We start from the raw sequence: 21,132 nt of genomic DNA, 5'->3' as shown, positions 1-21,132 counted from the left end.
TGCAGTGTTGTCTGCTCCACCTGCTGGTTGCTAAGGTTTATGAAACCGTTTCTTTTTTCTGTTATTATATATTGATACTATAAGCATCAAGCCAATGGGTAGAATGATCAGCTTCTTTCTATAAACTGAATTTTATTTATTTCTTTGAAATTTTAGGCACATTAGAAAGGTTACAAGAAGGCAAAATGCTATTAAATAGTCTCTGATTTCATATTAGAAATACAGGCAGTTTGTTCTTAAGTTGAATTTGTACATAAGTTGAAACATATATATTTACTTATTAAATGCAACAAGAAAAATGTTTGTCTTAACATAGTATTTATTTTTACCTTTCTATGCATTTTTATTTTTACTTTTCTGTGCTCTGTGAGACAACACCCACCAGAGGGGATTGTGGCAGGTGGTTTATTAAAGCTAAATGCTAATAAAGGCCAAGCAAATCTCAGTATATTACTGTATTAGCCTCTGTTTGCAAGTATGAGTTGTATGTAAGTCGGGCGTATGTAACTTGAGGACTCCCTGTAATACAAAGTATGGTTGAACATACAAACTCCTTGCTGATAGTGCCCTAGACCAACTAATACTTATATTGATTGGTGCCTTTTGCAATGAAGAAAAAGAAATTCATAGAACTGCTGCAACATTAACACGTCTGTATAGTTAGTTGATAATATTTCTGCACATCTGAATAGCGACATGACCAGGCAAAGCAGCTTTGTGCACTGAAATGATGATGAATAAAAATCACTTTAGGTTTGGTGTTCCATTTTAGGGATGTAGCGAACTGCCGTTTATGTGTTCGCGAACGCCGTTCGCGAACACCGGCAAAAAATGCGAACAGTTCGCGAACTTCGAACACCCGCAAAATCGTTCGATTCGAACGATCGAAGGATTTTAATCGTTCGGTCGAACGATTTTCATTCGAATCGAACGATCGAAGCCATTCTATCGAATGATTTCATTCAATCGAATGGCTTCGATCGTTCGATTCGAACGAAAATCCTTCGATTTTAGCGGTCGAAGGAATCGAATGGTCGAACGATTTTTGTTCGAATCGAACGCGAACTCATATTGGCGAACGTCGCGCGACGTTCGCGAACATTCGGCGCGAACTAGTTCGCCGGCGAACAGTTCGCTACATCCCTATTCCATTTATAGCATTGATATATTGCTCAGAAATTTTCAGAGAATTGGTAATCATTCATATATGTCTCTGCCCCTGTCAGGGCTGGTCCTATGAAATGTGAGACCCAACTGGGAACATTTTGGGGGGCCCCCAGATAAAGTGTTGCTGGCTACTGACACACAAAGTATATAGGAAAATAAGAACAGGAGACAAAGGTAAGAAATAGGGGCAAAAAAGAGAGGGATGGGTCAATCAGGGTTGGGGCAGGTTTGACCAATTCAGGTTGGGAGCAGATTTGGACGGGTTGGGGGCAGGTTGGGCCTATCAGGGTTGGAGGTGTGCTGGGCCTATCAGAATTGGGGGTGGGCTGGGCCTATGAGAGTTGGCTGAGGACTTGGCCTTTGGAGTTAGGGTGGGCTGGGCAGTGTTATGTTCTGGTTGAATTCTTGTCTGTGCTTCCCCCGGTGCAACCCAATAGAGGCATGGGACTCTATTGGGTCCAATAGGCCTAAGGCAGGCCCTAGCCCTGGTGGAACATACAGTCTGATTTCCCTTCTACAGGCACTAGGGTAAATTTTATTAGAACCCAGTTTCCAAGTTTTGTACAGTGAGAAGAATCTGGAGCACAAAGGCATGGGGATAACATACAAACATACAGATTGTGTTCAGAGTCAAACCCAAGCCCCAAGTAATGTGAGGCTCAGTGCTAACCAGTGTAGCATTGCAGAAAAAAGAGCTGTTTGTGGTAATGCAATACCGTTTAATGGCTAACTGATATATATAATAAAGGGAAGCAAAGGTAGAATAATAGAGTTGTTGGGCACCACCTGTACAAAGTACAGGGAATTTTCTGACTCTTCAGATTAAATACATTAATTATTTTTGAACTGACTGCATTAAATAAAAATACACCATCAGCATAATTTTAGATTGAAGCCGCTATACTTCTTATGTGTAAATATGCAACAAATTTAGTTTGTCTCTGTTCCAGTTACAGACCAAATAGCTTGTTAGTGTTTACAGGAAGAGTTGACCGTTGGCTTGTTTTGTTTCTAGCTCTAACGTGAGTTTGTACATAAAAAAAGAGGAAAAAAATAGGTTACTCCTTTCTTCTTGTCTATTCCCAGTCCATGTTTAATGGCAACTTTGGGGAATAATCATAGAGAAGGTGAGAGGAGCTTTACAAAAGGTTATTTCCCACCTACTCGATCATTGTACGTGCCACATGTCTGCCTTCTTCTTAAACCTCTTACAGCTCATCTGCTCATGATACAGTGAAAGTCATCGTATAAGTGGTGATTATGGCACATTCATATCTTACCACACAGATTGGGAACATGACCTTAGTCGCTCTGCTGGCCTTTTCTACCCTTGAGACAAAGGGAATCACAAGTTTTTCCCAAACTTGAAACTCGTGATTAATAATGTCTCCAGCCAAGCCACCTGGGAATATGGCAGCGCTTCATTTCCAACCATGCTAAGAATATTTCATAGGACATACACGCTTGAGTATAAATTACCTTCTCTTAACTTACGTAGCAAAAAAACATTGTGATGCTTCATAATTCATTAGTGCTGTAAATATTACTTTTAAGAATTTTAATTATTATCTGTTAATACATTTTATTATACAATGACAATACAATACAGGAACAATATAATTTGATATTATTAAACATGATATTAAATTTACAACTTTTTTTATACATCAATAGAAGGTACAAAAACAATAAGGCTTAGCCATTTGGGGAGGCGTATTTACTAAAACTCTATATTTAGAAGAAAAAAAATTGACCAAATCCCAAACCCGAATCCTCTTAATTTACCAATAACTGTTCTCTGTGAGAGAAAAAATTGTGACAAAATAGTGTGACAATTAAAATTGATTTCAAACCTTTTATATTTTCCTGCTCAAATCGTATGATTTTTTCGAGTTGTCGCCCAAAAAACATGAATTTATCGGATTATCAAATGAAAACCAAAACTATCGAGAATCATGAAGTTAAAACATGTTCCAATTGTTATAGGGACTGTTGTCATTGACAGGTTTTCGACAGGCTTAAGGTGGAGTATTTTCGGATTCAAATTTTTAGCACCTTCAGAGCATAATACATCTTGAAAAATGTTCGTTTTTTTACTCGAAACATTTGAGTTTTCCCCTTTAAAAATTTGACCAATAATGTGAGTTTTAATAAATAGGCCCCTTGGTATGTGGCTCTGCAAGTAGAGAATCTCGCCAGTTTACTGATGGGGTCTGGGTGCACAGGTCCCAGACATACAGCTCAAGGTGGAGTTATGAGACCTGTAATGAAGGAAACTCACCCTGGTGGTCTAGGGGTGCGGCGGGGACGCCCGCCGCTCTTCTTTCTTCTCTGTCGTTGCTACTTTGGGCACGCGCGCCCGCGTCTCGTCTTCTTTATAGAAACGGGCATGCTGGCGTGATTTCCTCAGTGTGCAGAGGCGTGCAATGGCGCGGAATTCAATGCTCAAAAGGGATTTTGGCTTGTAGATCATTGCCCGTGATAGGAATTTGTTCCTGGAGCTTTCTGAGCGTTTGCTATCCTGTTTTGAACCTGTTTTGATTCCTGTTGTGACCCCTGCCTGGCTTTTTCACTATTCTGACCTCTGGATCCTGACCTTTGCCTGAATACCGACTACTTCTTCTGCTTAACCCTTCTGATTGACTTCCTGGTTTGACCCTTGCCTGCCTGACTACGTTTATTCTCTGCCTGCCCCGACCCGGCCTGATCTGCCCAAAGACTTTCGCTAACAGTCGTGCCCCTCTGCCTATCCAGAACATCTGGCCTTGCACCTCTCATTTAATTCCTGGTGGCATCCAAGTAGCTGTGGTGAAGCACAAGCCGAGACCAGGGTGCTTGGCATTTGTTCTGGTGTTGGGTGCCGACCGTGACAAGACCAAGGAAAACCAGCAGGCACTCACATTAAAGGAACAGTAGACTTTTTTTTTAACCAAATAGTAGATATACAGAAAGCCAGTGCCACACACATTTTGTGCACTAAGGCATTTAATTCTAGGCTCATGATTAAGTGCTTACGTGCATGCAGGCCTAAAATAAAGTCTGCAGTTCCTATCTGTAGGATCTTTGAGTGCCTGATGGGTTTTCCTTGGTTTAGCAATATACAAGATTGGGTTTTTCCAAGGGTCTTAAAAATGTCAGATGGAATATTTCTTTTAAGTACTTACAAGACCTTTAACCAGTGGCGGAACTACCGGGGCAGCACCTAATTAAACATGTCAGCATTCCTTTATACAGTATACCTGCAGTGTAGCAGAAGTAACGTATTGGATGCATTGAATTAGAGGACCTTTTCATTATACAAATGGAGCAAAGGCTGGTGTAGTACTGCCTATGTAACTTGCACAATAAATTGTGTGGTGAGATCTCACCTGCTTTAAATAAAAAAGCAATAAATATATGTAGCTATCCCACCATCCACAGATTTTATTCCACTGACCTCTGCTCCATTTGTTGCTGCCTACTGACTAGAGAAGCTGGCACCCCAAATCAAGGCATTTCTTTAACAGAATCACTTAGGGTCTGGCCACACGAGCAGATTCGGGGCGACAAATCTCCTCTTCTTCGGGTCTACCTTCTTCTTCAATCTACCTGAACTGCTTACCCCCTGCCCTCGCCCAGCTAAAATGAAAATTGCCTGGGGCAATGTACACGCAGTGCTTCGTTTTCCGAAGTCGCCCGGAGTTTCCTCGTGAGGCAGTTTGGGGAGATTGTCGCCCCGAAGAAGAGGAGATTTGTTGCTGGGGCTACTAATCTCCCCGAATCTGCTCATGCGGCCAGACCCTTGACCCAAAATGTTCTGTGTGGTGCTTTACACCTAACCATTTAATTAAACATGCTCCAGTACACAGAACATGTTGGGTGAGGGGCAGTGTTCCCTCTAATTCCTTCTCGGGCTATTTGCGCAAACAAATTATTTTGTGGGCACATTTTAAACTTGTGTGCACAGTTTTTAAAAACTGGGTGCTCAGGTCAGAATTGATACAACATTTTGGGGGTTATTTATTAAAGTCCGAATGCATAAAAACTCAAATCCAAATTTTTAGTGGGAAAACATTTTTTTTCCAAGATTTTTTTATAGCCAAAAGTCTGAATCTGAAAATCCTCCATCTCAGACCTGCTAAGGTTGTGTATAAGTCAATGGGAGAGGTCCCTATCCTATTTGGAAGTTTCTGTGGTCTGCGCTGGAACTAACCCCGTTACGCCTGCGCCTGTTAGTAAATCGTTGAAGTATCGAAATTACGTGAAGCTGGCGAATTTTCGCTAACGTTTGTCACTTCGCCCTTTAGTAAATATGCCCCCTTGTATCTAAAATGTTTATGCTCTGGTACCACGTGCAGTTTTTAATTCTCTCCACGCATCATTTTGTAATGTATCCGGAATAAGCCAGGAGGCTCCTGTGCTGTTTTGCTGAGAAGCTGCGAGTTGGCCAGATATTAAAATAGAATACAGGACACAATGTTCTCTGAAACATCCTGATATAGATTCAGTCCTAATAGAGAAGACCTAAAGAGCAGTCATTGCACTTCTCATCCATTGCACTGACAGCTAAGCAAAATACTTTTTTTTTGAGCCTATTTTAGGTGAAACTTTCGCTTGCTGGTTTTGGGTTAGCAGTCACAACTTTTTTTTTTTTTTGCTGATGTTATTGCATTTTAAAAGGAAAAATACACATTAAAAAGTGTTTGTTATAGAATATGTAGCATAGACTAACCACAAATATGGCAGCTAACAAGAATTTTGCAGGGTCACCCCCAAAAGTCCTCAGAAACAAGCAGCATTGGGCACTGCAGGATTCCAGGGCATATCAAGGTATGGCCAGGTCCTGCCTGAAATCTAAAACTATGTTGGTGTCTCTACAACAAAAGTATTTGTTACCAAAAAAGAGCCGAATCCTGAGCTCTGCGTATTAGGGTCAGGTTCTTTTTCAGGGGCTACTTTTTGACTAATGTACAGTGCAGAGAGGGGAGGTGGGCGATGGCAGGCAGTTAAGCGGGGCTTTTGCTACGGAGGGGTTTAGTTCTCCTTTAACAATTGGAACATGATTTATACCTTCAGGATTCTCAATAGTTTCTGTCTGTTTGACGCCAGTGTTTGTTCCATAATCCGATAAATTTGAGTTGTTGATGGAACAATTCCATATAGTCGGGCTTTCGGGATGGGGGCAATGGCAGGCAGTTAAGGAGGGTCTTTCTACTGGGAGAGGGTTAGTTCTCCTTTAACAATTGGAACATGTTTTATACCTTCAGGATTCTCAATAGTTTCTGGCTGTTTGACTGGTTTTTGTTCCATAATCCGATAAATTCGAGTTGTCGAGGGGACTATTCCATGAAGTCGAGTTTTTGAGGAGGTGGGCGATGGCAGAGGGGGGATTTTGCTACTGGGGGGGGTTAGTTCTCCTTTAACAATTGAAACATGATTTATACCTTCAGGATTCTCAATAGTTTCTGGCTGTTTGACGCTGGTTTTTGTTCCATAATCCGATAAATTCGAGTTGTCGAGGGGACTATTCCATGAAGTCGAGTTTTTGAGGAGGTGGGCGATGGCAGAGGGGGGATTTTGCTACTGGGGGGGGTTAGTTCTCCTTTAACAATTGGAACATGTTTCATACCTTCAGGATTCTCTATAGTTTCTGTCTGTTTGACGCTGGTTTTTGTTCCATAATCCAATAAATTTGAGTTTTTGAGGGGACGATTCCATAATGTCGAGTTTTCAAGGAGGGGGGCGATGGCAGGCAATTAAGGGGGGTTTTTGCCACTGGGGGGGTTTAGTTCTCCTTTAACAATTGGAACATGTTTTATACCTTTAGGATTCTCTATAGTTTCTTCTGTTTGACTCTGGTTTTTGTTCCATAATCTGATAAATTTGAATTGTTGAGGGAACAATTCCATAAAGTTGGGTTTTTTGGGGAGGGGGTGATATCAGGCAGTTAAGGGGGGCTTTTGCTACGGAGAGGTTTAGTTCTCCTTCAACAATTGAAACATGTTTTATACCTTCAGGATTCTCAAGAGTTCTGTCTGTTTGACGCTGGTTTTTGTTCCATAATCCGATAAATTTAAATTGTTAAGGGAACAATTCCATATAGTTAGGTTTTCGGGGAAGGGGCAGGCAGTGAAGGGGGGCTTTTGCTATGGAGGGGTTTAGTTCTCCTTTAACAATTGGAACATGTTTTATACCTTCAGGATTCTCAAATTTGCACAAATCAAATTGATCCACGATTTTGTTGCGACTTTTACCCACAACAATTTTATTCTAGTAGATTTATTGGTAAATTAAAAGGATTAGGGTTTGGGAGTTTGGTTGTTTTTTTTTTTTAATTATAGTGAGAAAAAGCCGAGTTTTAGTAAATACCCCCCCCCCCTGTGGGTGGCTGTACATGCAGTCCTGTATATTATCAGCACTGCATAAATAGGAAACAGATGCTATTTAGGAAGTATGAACTGCATCTCCCTCATTCACACATAATACATTGCACAGGGCCAGGCTAACAGTAGGAACTGATTGTCTGTAAAGTCTGTAATTGTGCCAAACTGCCTCTGAGATTCTTCCCAGCAGGGTCTACTGGCAATTCCCACCCAGGCAGGGCCACTAGTGTTTCACGGCCAATAAACTTAAACATGCTCTAAATCTTTCCCTTCCGTGGGCAAGTGCAGTGGAAATGCTCATTTTCTGCCAAAAGAAAACATTTCAGCTGTTTATCTTCACGTTAAACATTGCGGGTGCGCGGTTATAAGTGTAGTAGCCGAGAAACGATCGTGTTGCCTTTAGTTCCCATCAAGAGTAATTGAATGCTGAATGGGGCATTAAACGCTGGACTGTGACAGGGTGTTAACACTCTGACTATCTCCTAAGAGTGGGGCAATTATTTGCCGAGTGGGACTTTTATAAATCCCTTGGCACTACTTTGTCTGGATAATTAAGATGAAGTGCAGTGGTCAGTGGTGATTCAGCAGTCCCTGCCCTAACAAATATTTCATTTACTCCTCTCCTTTGTGTTGTCATTTCTACAGTCAGTGTTCTCCATTACTATTGTTTAAGTTTACATCATGTCACAATACACCAATGTCTAATTCACACACAGACTTTCCAGCAAACAGGTCCGAGCCCGTTTACTGTTGCACCACCTTAAATGAGTTTGAGCAATTGCTGCTGCTTCTTGCACTGATTTTACTCATTAGTAGTGATGGGCGAATTTGCGCCGTTAATTAGCAAAACGGCGAAAAATTTGCGAAACAGCGCCGGCGTCTCATTTTTGACGCGTGTGCCCGTTTATATTTAGCGCCAGCGCCTGTTTTTTCTAAAAAAAAATTTTGACGCCGGTGAATTTTTGCCGCGAATTTTCGCGGACGTTTTGCTAATTTATTTGCTGGCGACGAATCGCGCAAATTCGCCGCAAATTCGTCTATCACTACTCATTAGAGCTCATGTTCTTCATTGCCTGCATGTGTAGCAAGCTAGGGGTGTGGGGTGCCCACTTACCTTTTACCCTCCAAATGCAGTACTGCCGAACTAAGGTTTCCACCTGTCAGGATTTGACCCGGACAGCCCGGTTTTCGGAAGGGCTTTCCAGGTCAAGATAGTCTGCCCAGTTTTCCAAATATTGAAATGAAGTCTATGGGAGACAGCCTTTTAGTCATTCGGAGCTATCTGGATAACGGGTTTCCAGTAGGGATGGGCGAATTTGACCCGTATACGCTTCGCCAAAAATTTGCAGGTGAAATGTCGCAGACACCCATTAAAGTCTATGGGCGTCAAAAAAAAATTGTCGCGCGGCGAAATTGTTTTGACACGCGTCTTTTTTTTTACGCACGCCGCCATACAAGTCTATGGGCGTCATTTTTTCGGCGAAATGAGCCGAAAAAATTCGTCCATCCCTAGTTTCCAGATAACAGATCTCGTACCTGTACAGGGTTCACTTTATTCTTTGCACCTGCATGTGCTATTCATTATGGTATGTTGTTTTTGAAAAAATTTTAACGTCTACTATTTGGTGTCAAATTTTTTTTTGACGCGCAAATTTTTTTTTTTTACACATTTTTCTTTCTCACAATGGAGTCTATTTTCAAAGCGAAACTTGGCAAAAAATTTGCTCATCGCTACTATTTACTAGTGATGGGCGAATAAATTCAGCCGGCTAATAAATTCGCGGAACTGCCGCAAAAATTCGCTGACGTCAAAAAATGTTGAAAACATCTGTCGCTAGTCAACATAATTCAGACGCCCATTGACTTTACCGCTAGCCTCAAAATTGATGCATTTCACAATTTTTTTGCCATTTTGGGAATTTCACGGGAACTCCGCAAATTTTTCGGCAAAACGGGACAAATTTGCCCATGTAATAAACATAGCTCAATGACTCTGCACTGCTGTTTAGTGATGGGCGAATAAATTTGCCTGGTAGAAATTAGAATTCGCAAAACTGCAGAGAAAATTTGTCGGCGAAAATTCGATGGCGTCAAAAAATTTTGTACGCACATCCGAATAGTGGCTTGCGTCAAAACACTATTCGGACACTCATTGACTTTAACACCAGTGTCAAAATTGACGCGAGCGTCAAAATTGATGCAGGCGTCAATTTTGGAGTTTCCAGAATTTTTCATCGATGCGAAACAGGAGAAATTCGCCCCTCACTACTGCCCTTATATTCAGAGATTATCATATTACAAGACTTCAAAACAAAAACATCCTGCAGTTTTTTTAATCCATTGTCAAAATATGTTATGATTATTAGTTTACAGTTAAATAACTAGTAAAATTCATCATCAATTCAGAAGGGAAATAATGAATTACGGAGAGCTTTTTATTTCTTTGACAAGATTTTTCAATCAGCATTAAAAAAAATGTACTTGAACTTTTTTCTTTTCTCTTAAGAGCATGAAACTTTTACTTTGAAAGTAATTCTGGCAGCACCAAGGCACATCTGAATTTAAGGCCAATTGATGAAGTAATAAAGGAGAGAGAGAAAAAAAAAAGGAAGACGTGAAAGCTTTATGGCACCGTTTTAATTGACGTCTAAGGGAATTTTTTTATCGTCTCCACGTTTCGTACTTCTTTATTCATGCGCTTAATTATGAAAAAAAATGAGGGAAAGGGAAGCTGGAAAGATGGATTGTCAGAAATAGAAAGTGATTGAAAATATTAATGTGGACCTAAGGATGACGGGATAATAAATGATACATTTACCAGTATGCTTGACCCGTCACAATTAATATTCCAGGTCACGCATGGCTGCCCATGATGGAAACTACACATATAATTCTTGGGAAAGAAAAAAGGAGATAAAAATATTGTACAGCTCATTTTCTGACATGTCAGAATCATGGCCGTTGAGGGGAAAAAAAGGCAGCACTTTCACAGCTCATTTGCCATATTCACCATTGGGCTTGCAGTCAACAGCAGGGTCTGATGCAAGGAGGTCAGAAAGAAGCTATTAACAGGGTTTCCTCGAGAGATTCGCCAGGACTTATTGAGTTGGAAGTTAGTATGACAGTACTAGGAATAACTTAGCTGTGGGTTAGCACAGATTTCCCAGCAGTCTTTTGTCACTTCAAAAAATTGCTGCAGAAAATGAAGTCCCCAGAAAATCATCGCAGCCGCAGCAGCCCTCATCACTTGTTTCAGAGAATATGTTGTGCCGCAGTCCCTCAAGGTTTCTGTCTGGAGGAAGTAATAGGAATTTCATTCTCCGAAATCTTTTTTGTGTTATTTTTGTTTTTGTTACAGGAAACAATTAAAACAATTCAACAAATGAGATGAATAAAAATGTGGTTCGCTGTATGCAGAGCTGGTGGCTGGGCTCACGTAGGGGGTTATTTATTAAAGTTTATTTTTTTTGTGGTCGGGCTTTTGAAGGGAAAAACACACATTTTTTCGCAGGAAAAAAAAAACACGATTTTTTTCGTGATTTATTAAACTCCGATGGTGTCTGAATAAAAAAGTTCTCCAAATCAGACCTGCTGAGTAGTGATGGGCAAATTTATTCGATAGGCGCGAATTTCCGCATTTCGCTGCTGGCGAATACATTGTGAAATTGACGCAAAAATTTGCTGGCGTCAAAATATTTTAGACGCTGGCGACAATTCCAACGCTTGCGACAATTCTAGGCGCTCATTGACTTTAATGGGTATCAGAATTGTTGCCGGCATTGGAAATATTTTGACGCCGCGTCAAAATTCGCAGTTCGATAATGTTTCACCGTTTCGTGAATTTAGCGGGAAATTCGCAAATTTTTCAGGGAATCGAAACGGGAGAAATTGCCCATCACTACTGCCGAGTTCATTTAGAAGTCAATGGCAGATGTCCCGTTGATATCCTCATCTGCCCTGGTTGTGTTCAATAATCTGAAGATTTTGTGTATTTGGGCTTCAAAAAATGTTGTGTATTTGGGCTTCATAAAAGAGTTGGAGGTTTCGGGCGTCAAATCAGAAAAAAACCTTTTTCTGCAACAAATCCAAAAAATTTGTACAATTCAGATTTTTTTTCACGATTTTATCGAGATTTTTTCCCCCACAAGAAATTTTCTGAAAAATGTATCGATAAATAGGGGGAAAGAGTCAGAGTCGGAGTCGTTTTCAGAAATTAGAACTTTTCAACTTTTGATAAATAAACCCCTTAATGTTTGTTTAAAAATTAATATAAAAGATTAATAAGAAGAACTGAATAGTAGGATGAGAAATCATGCTTAAAGGGAACTCTGGACAAAAGTATTTTGGACAATGAAAATGAATGTCATTTTAAGCAAATTTCCAATATACTTTATCCTTACAAATTTTTTTATGGTCATAAAACTTTCTGTGAATGATCATATAGATTGAAAGCATTATTTGCCTGTTATATGTACTCCTGATTCTGACTTTTGAAGCAATGCTTAGTTCTCCTTTAGGTCTGGCTCCGGCTACTTTATTAGAGGTCTCAGAACTTGTAGTGCAGAGAACATACCCAGACAGATCCTGCTTTCGGTGGCAATTTTACAGATAACTTTAGAACTACTAATATATTTTATGCTTATTGGAAGGTTGCTTAGAATTACTTTTTTTTTTCAATTATGCAAATAAAATGTCGTTTTAGGGGGACATCGTCTTTAATTAGGGTTGAGGTTGGGAGAGCCCAGTTTTTCAAGGGGCTGTCCAGTTCGAACCCTTCACTGCAGGTTCCAGCGTTGTGAAACCTGCAATAAATCCCATCCAGTTGCAGTTGTGTTGACATCATAGCTCTGTCCACAACATCATTTTCCAAAAACGTTGATGATTTCAGTGTGTCGGAACCCCAAAACAACCCTTGATCTGAATTATTCAATTCCATCATAGGCTATGGACAAGTGTTAGATCGATATTAATTGATATGAGTTGCAGACATGCATTTGTCTATGTTCTATTTGAATTAGATCAATGTAGAATTTAATCGGGTTATATTTGTTATTTTCAATGATAAATCCAGAATTGTAATTGATTGATCAGAGTTCATTGATCAGTAGCAGTGTTCAGTATATATTGCCTAACCAGACAGCTAATTTCAAGGGATGTGTCCTTCAAATTAACTTCTAGGGGCAGATTTATCAAAAGTCGAGTTATATCATTTTTTTTAACTTGAATGAACTCGAATGACCTCGAAACTCAAATAGTATCTTATGTGAGAAAAAACTCGAACATCTACAACTCAAACCAACATTACCGAACCGAAAACTCGAATCGAATTCGACTAAACGCGAATCAGGTTTTTTCTCCAAAAAAACTTGAATATCAGGAAGGCTATTAAAATCTTCAAATGGGTCAATGGACCTCTGCCATTGACTTCTACATGAACTCGACAGGTTTTAGGTGGTGTACTATCAAATTTGAGTTGTTCCCAGGGTCAAAGTATGATAAATCTCGAATTCATATTTGGATTATTCCCAACTTGAATTTGTGAGTTTTAACCAAAAACTTTGACCCCTAGTGTCATGTTGACAACAGATTTGGTACTGGTTATTCCTGTTTTATTATATACGACTTTAGAATTATATATTTTTATTGTTGTTCTTATCTGGAGAAATGTGATTTTGGAATATACACCTTCATTTGTTTTTAGGAATCAGATTTTAGATCAGTTCTTATTATGGTCCATCCAACCCCATCCTATTTTAACTCTTACTCTGCTGAGTTTTCTTCTGCATTTGTTGGATCAACCATTCTTGCCAGCGAGTCATGCTTCATAGTAGATTTTCTACTTTTTCACATAAAAGTATATGTTGTTAGAATCCTACTGTAATAATTGTTGTGTAGATTCCTGGTGTGTACAATTTGCCTTATACTGTAGATCCTTTACAGATAATATGGAGATTCTGCTACAAAAGGCAAGGCCATTAAGTCATAACGATCGTCCAAAGAAAAAGGTGGAAAATCAAGATCTACTCTATTCAGACTGCAGAGACACTATATCTTTTTCCATCATATAGCCTCTACCACCAATTGGCAAGAAGAGACCACAGGTACAGTATGTTTCTTCAGTCAATCAGTCAAAAATTGTGATATACTGTATAATATTAACCATGTCATTCTGCAATGTTAATGGACGTTTTAGGAGCAATATGTGTTTTTACCCTTATAATGAGACATACAATATCTGGCAAGGAAAAATGAACAAAAGCAGTCACAGCCAATATGTGAAACCTTTAAGGGTGACCGGTTAAGTAAATGCCCCTCTGGCAAGGTATAAGGTTTTCTGGGGGGAGGGGTGGCAGGGCTGGATTTACATAGTGGGTGCCCCTAGGTTCACTGCTGTTCCCCGCGGTCCCCTCCCTTTTATTTGTGTAAATTTTCATCATCAGAACCGGAGCAATGGGGATTAGTGCACGGGAAATGTAAAAAAATGATTGTATCTCCTGCACATCCCCAGTGTTTCTGAAGCAATGTGGCTGGGCATCATGCTGCCCCCTAAAATCCTGCTGCCCTAGGCCCAGGCCTTGGTGGCCTTTCCACAAATCCAGGCCTGGGGGGGGGGCATGGCAGCTTAGTTACAACTCAATCAACACCTGTCAACACTCTAGGGCACTTAAAGGGGAACTCCAGCTTCCAACCCAAATTTTGATAAAGAGGCCCACATAACATAGAAACCCCTAATATACCCATCACAGTTACCTGTTTCTTCAAAAAGTATGAATAAATGCAATTTTCTATGCTGAAAAACAGCCGTTTAACAGTTCTTCTCTTTCTGCATCATTTGAAATCCTGGCAGGGAAGGAGGGACTAAACACTGATGTTACAAATTGTAACAACTTCTTCACAGTTTACACACAGCATGCAGGAACTACATAACCCACAATGCATTGCACAATAATGTTCCTTTCCTTACTGGAATCATGTGTGCAGGGAACTGTAGGGTTTGGAGGATGCAGGCTAAGGACAGATTATTATTATTAACATGTATTTTATATAGCGCCAACATATTGCGTAGCACTGATGGCTGTTGATACAAAGTACAGTAGTCAGCCAGCTCAGCAAAGCAGGGGGCTAGGTTTAAGAAACTGTTCCATAGATCATGATCAAATCATGAAAAGTCTGCATATTTTTTAATTGATGTATATTGCAAAGTTGCTTGAAATGATGTTTACTTCTCAAAAAGTTTAAGTTAACTTTGTGTGGAGTTCCCCTTTAAAATAACACTGAAGGATAACTAAAGCTTAACAAATAAGTAGGGTAGAAATGCTGCACATTAGGTTTTGGGGGTTTGTACCAGCCCAAGGCCCCCTGAGCTCTTTAGTACCTCCCCCATCTTCTTTTCTACTGATTCCCAGCAGATGCTCTGTGCTGCTGTCACTTACCCGAGGGACAATATAATATAACATATATAATATATATATATATTTATATAGAATATAAATGTCACACTGAGCATGTGCACTGCCACTGACACACAAAAAGATGGTCTAACAAGACCAGAAGATGGGGAGCTGCTGGAGATAATTTTGAAGGCCTGGAACATTACTGTTATTGGGCTGCTGAACCTCTGGCATCTTTAATATCGACATATCTGTTTTTAGCAACAATGTTTTTCTGTGAACAAGACCAGTGGTCAATCATCACCATGTTCTATTAGCTTGTAGAAGTAAGTTGAATTGCAGTAATGGACCAAATGTCCTGTGTGTCATTAGTGTTTAAGAATGGATTGAATTAGCTTTTCATTATTAAAATCCTTCTCAAGGCTAATCGTTGATCATTAATGGAACCTTTGTTATGCAGTCATTTTGATACAAATATACTAGCAAGTTTGTCACTTTAAGACTCAGCTGTGAGCAAGGCAGGGAAATAAAAACATCTTCAAAACGACATTTTACCGTTTCCAGTAGAGTCTTAAACGTAGATATTGCATCTCTTTAAAGTTCAAATAAAAATTCCATTAAGTGCTTTCGAATGCAGCAACCTTTCTGTCCAGCTGTGAAAAGTACTAAATGATACTTATTTGCCATTTGTGTTATTTACGGTCCATGACTTTTATGGAAACCGGTTCCTATTATTGGTTTCTATTAATGTAAAACATAAGTGAACATAAATGAGGCGTGAATCATTTCTTTTTATTAGGCTTACAGTCTTCACTCATTGCCGGCTGAAACTCCAGCTGAGTCTTGTTAGGGATAACCGATTTAAAGTCAGAATATGGGGAGGTAAAATCGGTTTTTAAGTACGTGTTTTCTTCTTGGCATCTCTGTAGAAATGAGATATAAGTAATGATTAAGGCATGGATGAAACACTGAAACATTATTCTGCCATCAGTACCTTACCATGGATTTCACGTGATTTTTCTTTGCAAATGGAAAACTTGCTGCTAACCAAACTTCATGAATTCCATGCTATTTAAAAATCTGTTATACTGTTTCTAAGGTTGTGTAGCCTGTTAGTAACTTGAAAAGCACCTGTTGGCTAAATATATTATCCCTAACCAAAGGTGCAGCCTAATAGAGCCCCCACTGCGGCTGAGAGTAAAAGTATTTTTTAAAAAAAAATAAAATAAGCCCCCCGCCAATGCTAGGCCACTCGCACTGGGAAGGAGCTCCCAGTTCGAGCAGCCATGTTGGGGCACTGTAACGTACTAGTTAGTTGGAACCTTTGGTTCCAACTGACTAGTACGTTACAGTGAAAAGAGACTAGGAGAATAGAGGTTGAGTAAGGAGAGGAAGAATAATAGTGATTGGGCCCCTGGTCTAAGGTTACTGGGTGGGCCCAGGGTCAAAGGTTTTTGGGTGGGCCTCTGGTGTCCCAATCCAACACTGTATAGGGGAATGCTTCTGCTGGCGTAGAATTATCGAAAGAGACCATAAACATACTTAGAATAGTGATTATCCCTTGAGGCCAATTTGTAAATGACTGCCTATGCTACCAACTGGATTACTTTATGTTCTTAGCGCTCCTCTTGTGTATTGAGTTATTTTTCCTCTTCTCTGAAAGGTACATAATGTAAATTGTAAACTTCCATGCACATAGCACTGCACTTCTAACATTAGCAGGTGCATAGCACCATTTTGCACCTATTTTTCTTAAGATTAGTTTGTGTTTTTCTGAGCTCCCTATGCAGCTCATGTCATACACGTGAGTCTAGAGGGCAGCTCAGTTCCCCTAGGTAGCCATGGAGGAACATAAACCACTATCACACTTATGTCTAATAATGTCAGGATTATAACATATTTCCAGCTATAGAAGCTGTGTTCTGCAACAAAAAGAATACATTTTGGGTGTGGATATTTGGTTCTGCCTTCATCTCATGCTTAAATGGCACTGGTTCTGTCACCTAGGCCCTGTGGGAGGGAAGTTTTACAAATTGCCCCAGGGATATTGTAACCAGTTTATGTTCAGAAAATATGTAACGTAAGGGAGCTCTTTTTCTCTTCCAGTCTAGCAGGTGGTGGATCTGCTAGAGGGCCTAAGGTGGAGGTAGGCCTGGGTACCAAGGCCAAGACCAAGCCCTAAGGTAGTAGGGGAACCTGTGCATGATGATCAGATAGTGACATCCTAGTTAGGGCAGGTCTGTGCTCCACCAAGGAGGTGTAGTAGGGTTACTGTATCCCCTGAGACATCACCCACCTAATTTAGGAACAACAGTCAGGAAAGGGCCATCTCATGCCTATATATATAGTGTGCTGCTTTTGGTAGTAGGGTACTGGATGTACATGCACAAATCAAGGTAAGTGTTATATGTCATGGGGAGGAAGAGGGAGAGGGGGAAAGAAGAAAAGAGACGTAACGTATTTGTCAGTGTAGTAATGGAAATGTTGCTGAAATGGTAAATGTTACTGACATTCCATTACGGTATTTCAAATAACATTTCAGCAACTTCCAGCAAATATCGACAAATGTTTATCTCACTTTGCCACATAAAAGCGATTTGTCTTTCTATCGGAAATAATGGGATTTCACCAAATCTAAGCTGTAAATTTACACAACAATAATTGTTTGTTATCCTGTTCAAGAACTGTTTTTGTCATGTTGCCTAGGAATAATACTATAGATTTACCATCCATCCAAGAAGTTTACAATCCCATTTAAGTGCATGTAATCTATTCTAGTTTGCTAGATTTCTTCCATCTTTCATTAAGTCCTAGCAATTTATATTGCGGGAAATCCTTGTTGTTGCATGTAAGTGGTTTCCTCTTCCATCTATCACAGAAGTGTTATCAGCCCTTTTGTTATTTGTAACTGTTTCAGGGGGGATTGTGTTTATTAATTATTTGGGAAGGAAACATGCCTCACACATCTGCCTGTGTACTCTGACACCCATAATATGTCTTTAAGGAACAATAATAAAACATTTAGCTTATCCTGTTTCTGTCAGGGACCCTTCCGTGATACGGCTGAAGTATTGCAGCAACGCTACAAACCCCTGGAACCAACCTTGCGAGAGGCAACATCAATCAACTCAGTGGAAGTAGCCAGAGAAGAGCTTTAAAAGGCAGGAATGGAGAAGGGGCATCCATGAGAAAGAGTGAGTACATATTCTCCCAGTCTTTAGGAGATTCGATATCCAACCTAAAGTGCCACTGGAAGTTGTTTTTTAGTTGTCCTTTGAATAATGGAAATATCAATAGAGTTAATTTGTAATTATTTTCTCTTACCTATGGCTACTTAGTTTCGTTTAAAAAGCGATTTCCACTTTTAACAAGTCCCACCAATGCAAAAAAAAAATACACAATTCAAATATAATGCTCAGGTGCCCCGTCCTCCCATATTCTCATAAGCCCAGAACCGCAGATCAGGTAAGTGCATACGTTGCTTATTAAAGGAATTGTTCAGTATAAAAATTAAAACTAGGTTAATAGATGGGCTGTGCAAAATAAAAAATGTTTTAATATAGTAAGTTAGCCAAAAATGTAATGTATAAAGGCTGGAGTGACTGGATGTGTAACATAATAGCCAGAACACTACTTCCTGCTTTGCAGCTCTTTTGGTTTCCACTGATTGGTTGCCAGGCAGTAACCAATGACTTGAGGGGGGGGGCACATGGGTAGGGATGTAGCGAACCGCCGATGTGTTCGCGAACGCCGTTCGCGAACACCGGCAAAAAATGCGGACAGTTCGCGGACAGTTCGCGAACAGTTTGCGAACTTCGAACATCCGAAAATCGTTCGATTCGAACGATCGAAGGATTTTAATCGTTCGATCGAACGATTTTCGTTCGAATCGAACGATCGAAGCCATTCGATCGAATGATTTCATTCAATCCAATGGCTTCGATCGTTCGATTCGAACGAAAATCCTTCGATTTTAGCGATCGAATGGTCGAATGGTCGAACGATTTTGACGCGAACGCCTATTGGCGAACGTCGCGCGACGTTCGCAAACTTGCGGCGGACGCGAACAGCCGATGTTCGCGCGAACAAGTTCGCCGGCGAACAGTCCGCGACATCCCTACACATGGGTCATATCTGTTGCTTTTGAATCTGAGCTGAATGCTGAGTAAACTCGCTGAACAGTTATGTCCCATGTGGCTTCCCTTCAAGTCGCTGACTAACTCAGAGTTAGAGAGCTGCAAAGCAGCTATTATGTTAGGCATCCAGTCACTCCAGCCTTTATACATTACATTTTTTATCTATTTACCCACTATTTCTACACCAAATTGTTCCTTTAATATCATATGATGGAGCCTTTCATGTTAATGCCTTATTTTTGGAGCAATGTTTATTTTTCACAGCCCAAGCACACTGGTAGCACTTTGTAAAAGATGGGCAGTCCCTTGAAGCCTTGTGTATATGTCTATACTTGTCAATCAGTCAGTAACACAGTAGACAATGCTAGGGGAAATCATTTTTGCCTTATTTCCTCTAAGGCAAAAAGGGGAGAAAATGGGGGAGAAAATGAAGTTGTAGCAGCTATATATTATATCATCAATCACAGATTTTAGAATTTTTAGATCCTTCTCATGTTTTCTATGGATACACCAAATCTTAATTTTTAGGTTCTGCCAAACATTCTGTGGTAAATGTGATATTCATCCAAACAAAATGGCATTTGCATTTTTATTTCCATTAAACTAACAACGCTTCAGATTTGGTTTAGCAGATTTTTTACGGATCCCTAAACTAATTCCTGGTATCAGTGCATCCCTAATTAGTTCCAAACTGAGAACTTATTGCTTAACGCAATGTAAATGTAATAACACTGCACAAAATTCCTGTTCTTCGTTTTAGATGGTGTGCGGATTGTATATGTTATACAGGTATGGGACCTGTTATATAAAATGCTCGGGACGTGGGGTTTTCCGGATAATGGATCATTCCATAATTTTGATCTGCAGACCTTGTCTACTAGAAAGTCATGTAAACATTAAATAAACCCAATAGGCTGGTTTTGCCTCCAATAAGGATTAATTATATCTTAGTTGGGATCAAGTACAAGATACTGTTTTATTATTACACAGAAAAAGGAAATCATTTTTAAAAATTTGGATTATTTTGATAAGATTGGAGACGGCCTTTCCAAATTAAGGTTTCTGGATAACGAACCCCATACTTGTGCTAGACGTTCACTGAAATTTTTTTTTTTCAATAATCAAGAAAGCAGTTTGTTTATAATCATGTTATGTTAATCATTCAAGTGCTATTTGTGTCTGTTCCAGTTTTTTTAACTACTGTCCCAGTGTGGGACATTTTATATTCAGCAGAGCCTTAATAACTTAAAACACCAAATGAGCTCACCCTGTGACTAGAGAATACTCCATACAAGTGAGTAATAGAAGAGATCATATTATACAAGGGGGAGCTCTAGGGCACACTTAGGCTTGATTTCCCTCTTTTGATCCAGTATTCCTCAGTCTTCTCCAGCTTATTTCCACTGGATATCTACAAAGTTGAGTCTTCGTTTTGGCAGCTTAATTTTCTAATGGTTTTCTGATTTTCTGTAGCACTGGGAATGCAGATAATAAGCTTGAATATAATTAACATTTCTGTCTCTTTCTCTCTCACTTTTCCCAGCTCTTTGTTTTTAAGGTCATTTGATTCTTCCTTTGCTGCTTCCAAAACCTCTTCATCAACCGTGAAATATGGTAAATAATGATTGTGTTAGCTATCCCATACTAAATCAGTTAAGACATGTTTAAAATGAATTCATTATAACCAGCTGCATTTGATGGGTAACTAAAAATGGGCTGCACTCCCTGGCTGCACATACGGTGGGACAGATTGGCTAATCCACTGGTCACAATGAACCTTTTGCTGTACTTCTGTGTTGTTTTAACTACAATGCAGTGTTCTTCCCAGAATTCCATTGTTATTGGGGGGTGACTAAATTGCATCTATCACAGCTTTGAATGAAAATTTACCAATATGGAAGCAAGCTAGTGTCCATTTTGGTGAAAGGCATGCAGGTTGCACCATGTTCCCCTGGCAATAATGTAATTAGCCTCCTTGGTGCTGTTAACTCACTCAATGTTTTTCCCCATAGGCTACAGCGCAAAGTCATCTGCGCTAATGCACACACGGCGATGCGTTTTCAATAGTCGCCCAAA

The 21,132-nt window shown here is 39.8% G+C and overlaps 1 pseudogene; it reads left to right on the top strand.

Moving 5' to 3' along the window:
- LOC108717386 overlaps window positions 1–18,118 on the top strand; it is a 57,983-nt pseudogene extending 39,865 nt beyond the window's left edge.
- Window positions 18,119–21,132: the final 3,014 nt, after the last annotated feature.

Source organism: Xenopus laevis, chromosome 5S (genome assembly GCF_017654675.1).
Source record: "Xenopus laevis strain J_2021 chromosome 5S, Xenopus_laevis_v10.1, whole genome shotgun sequence".
Lineage (NCBI taxonomy): Eukaryota > Metazoa > Chordata > Amphibia > Anura > Pipidae > Xenopus > Xenopus laevis.
This window is presented reverse-complemented; position numbering and strand designations above follow the sequence as displayed.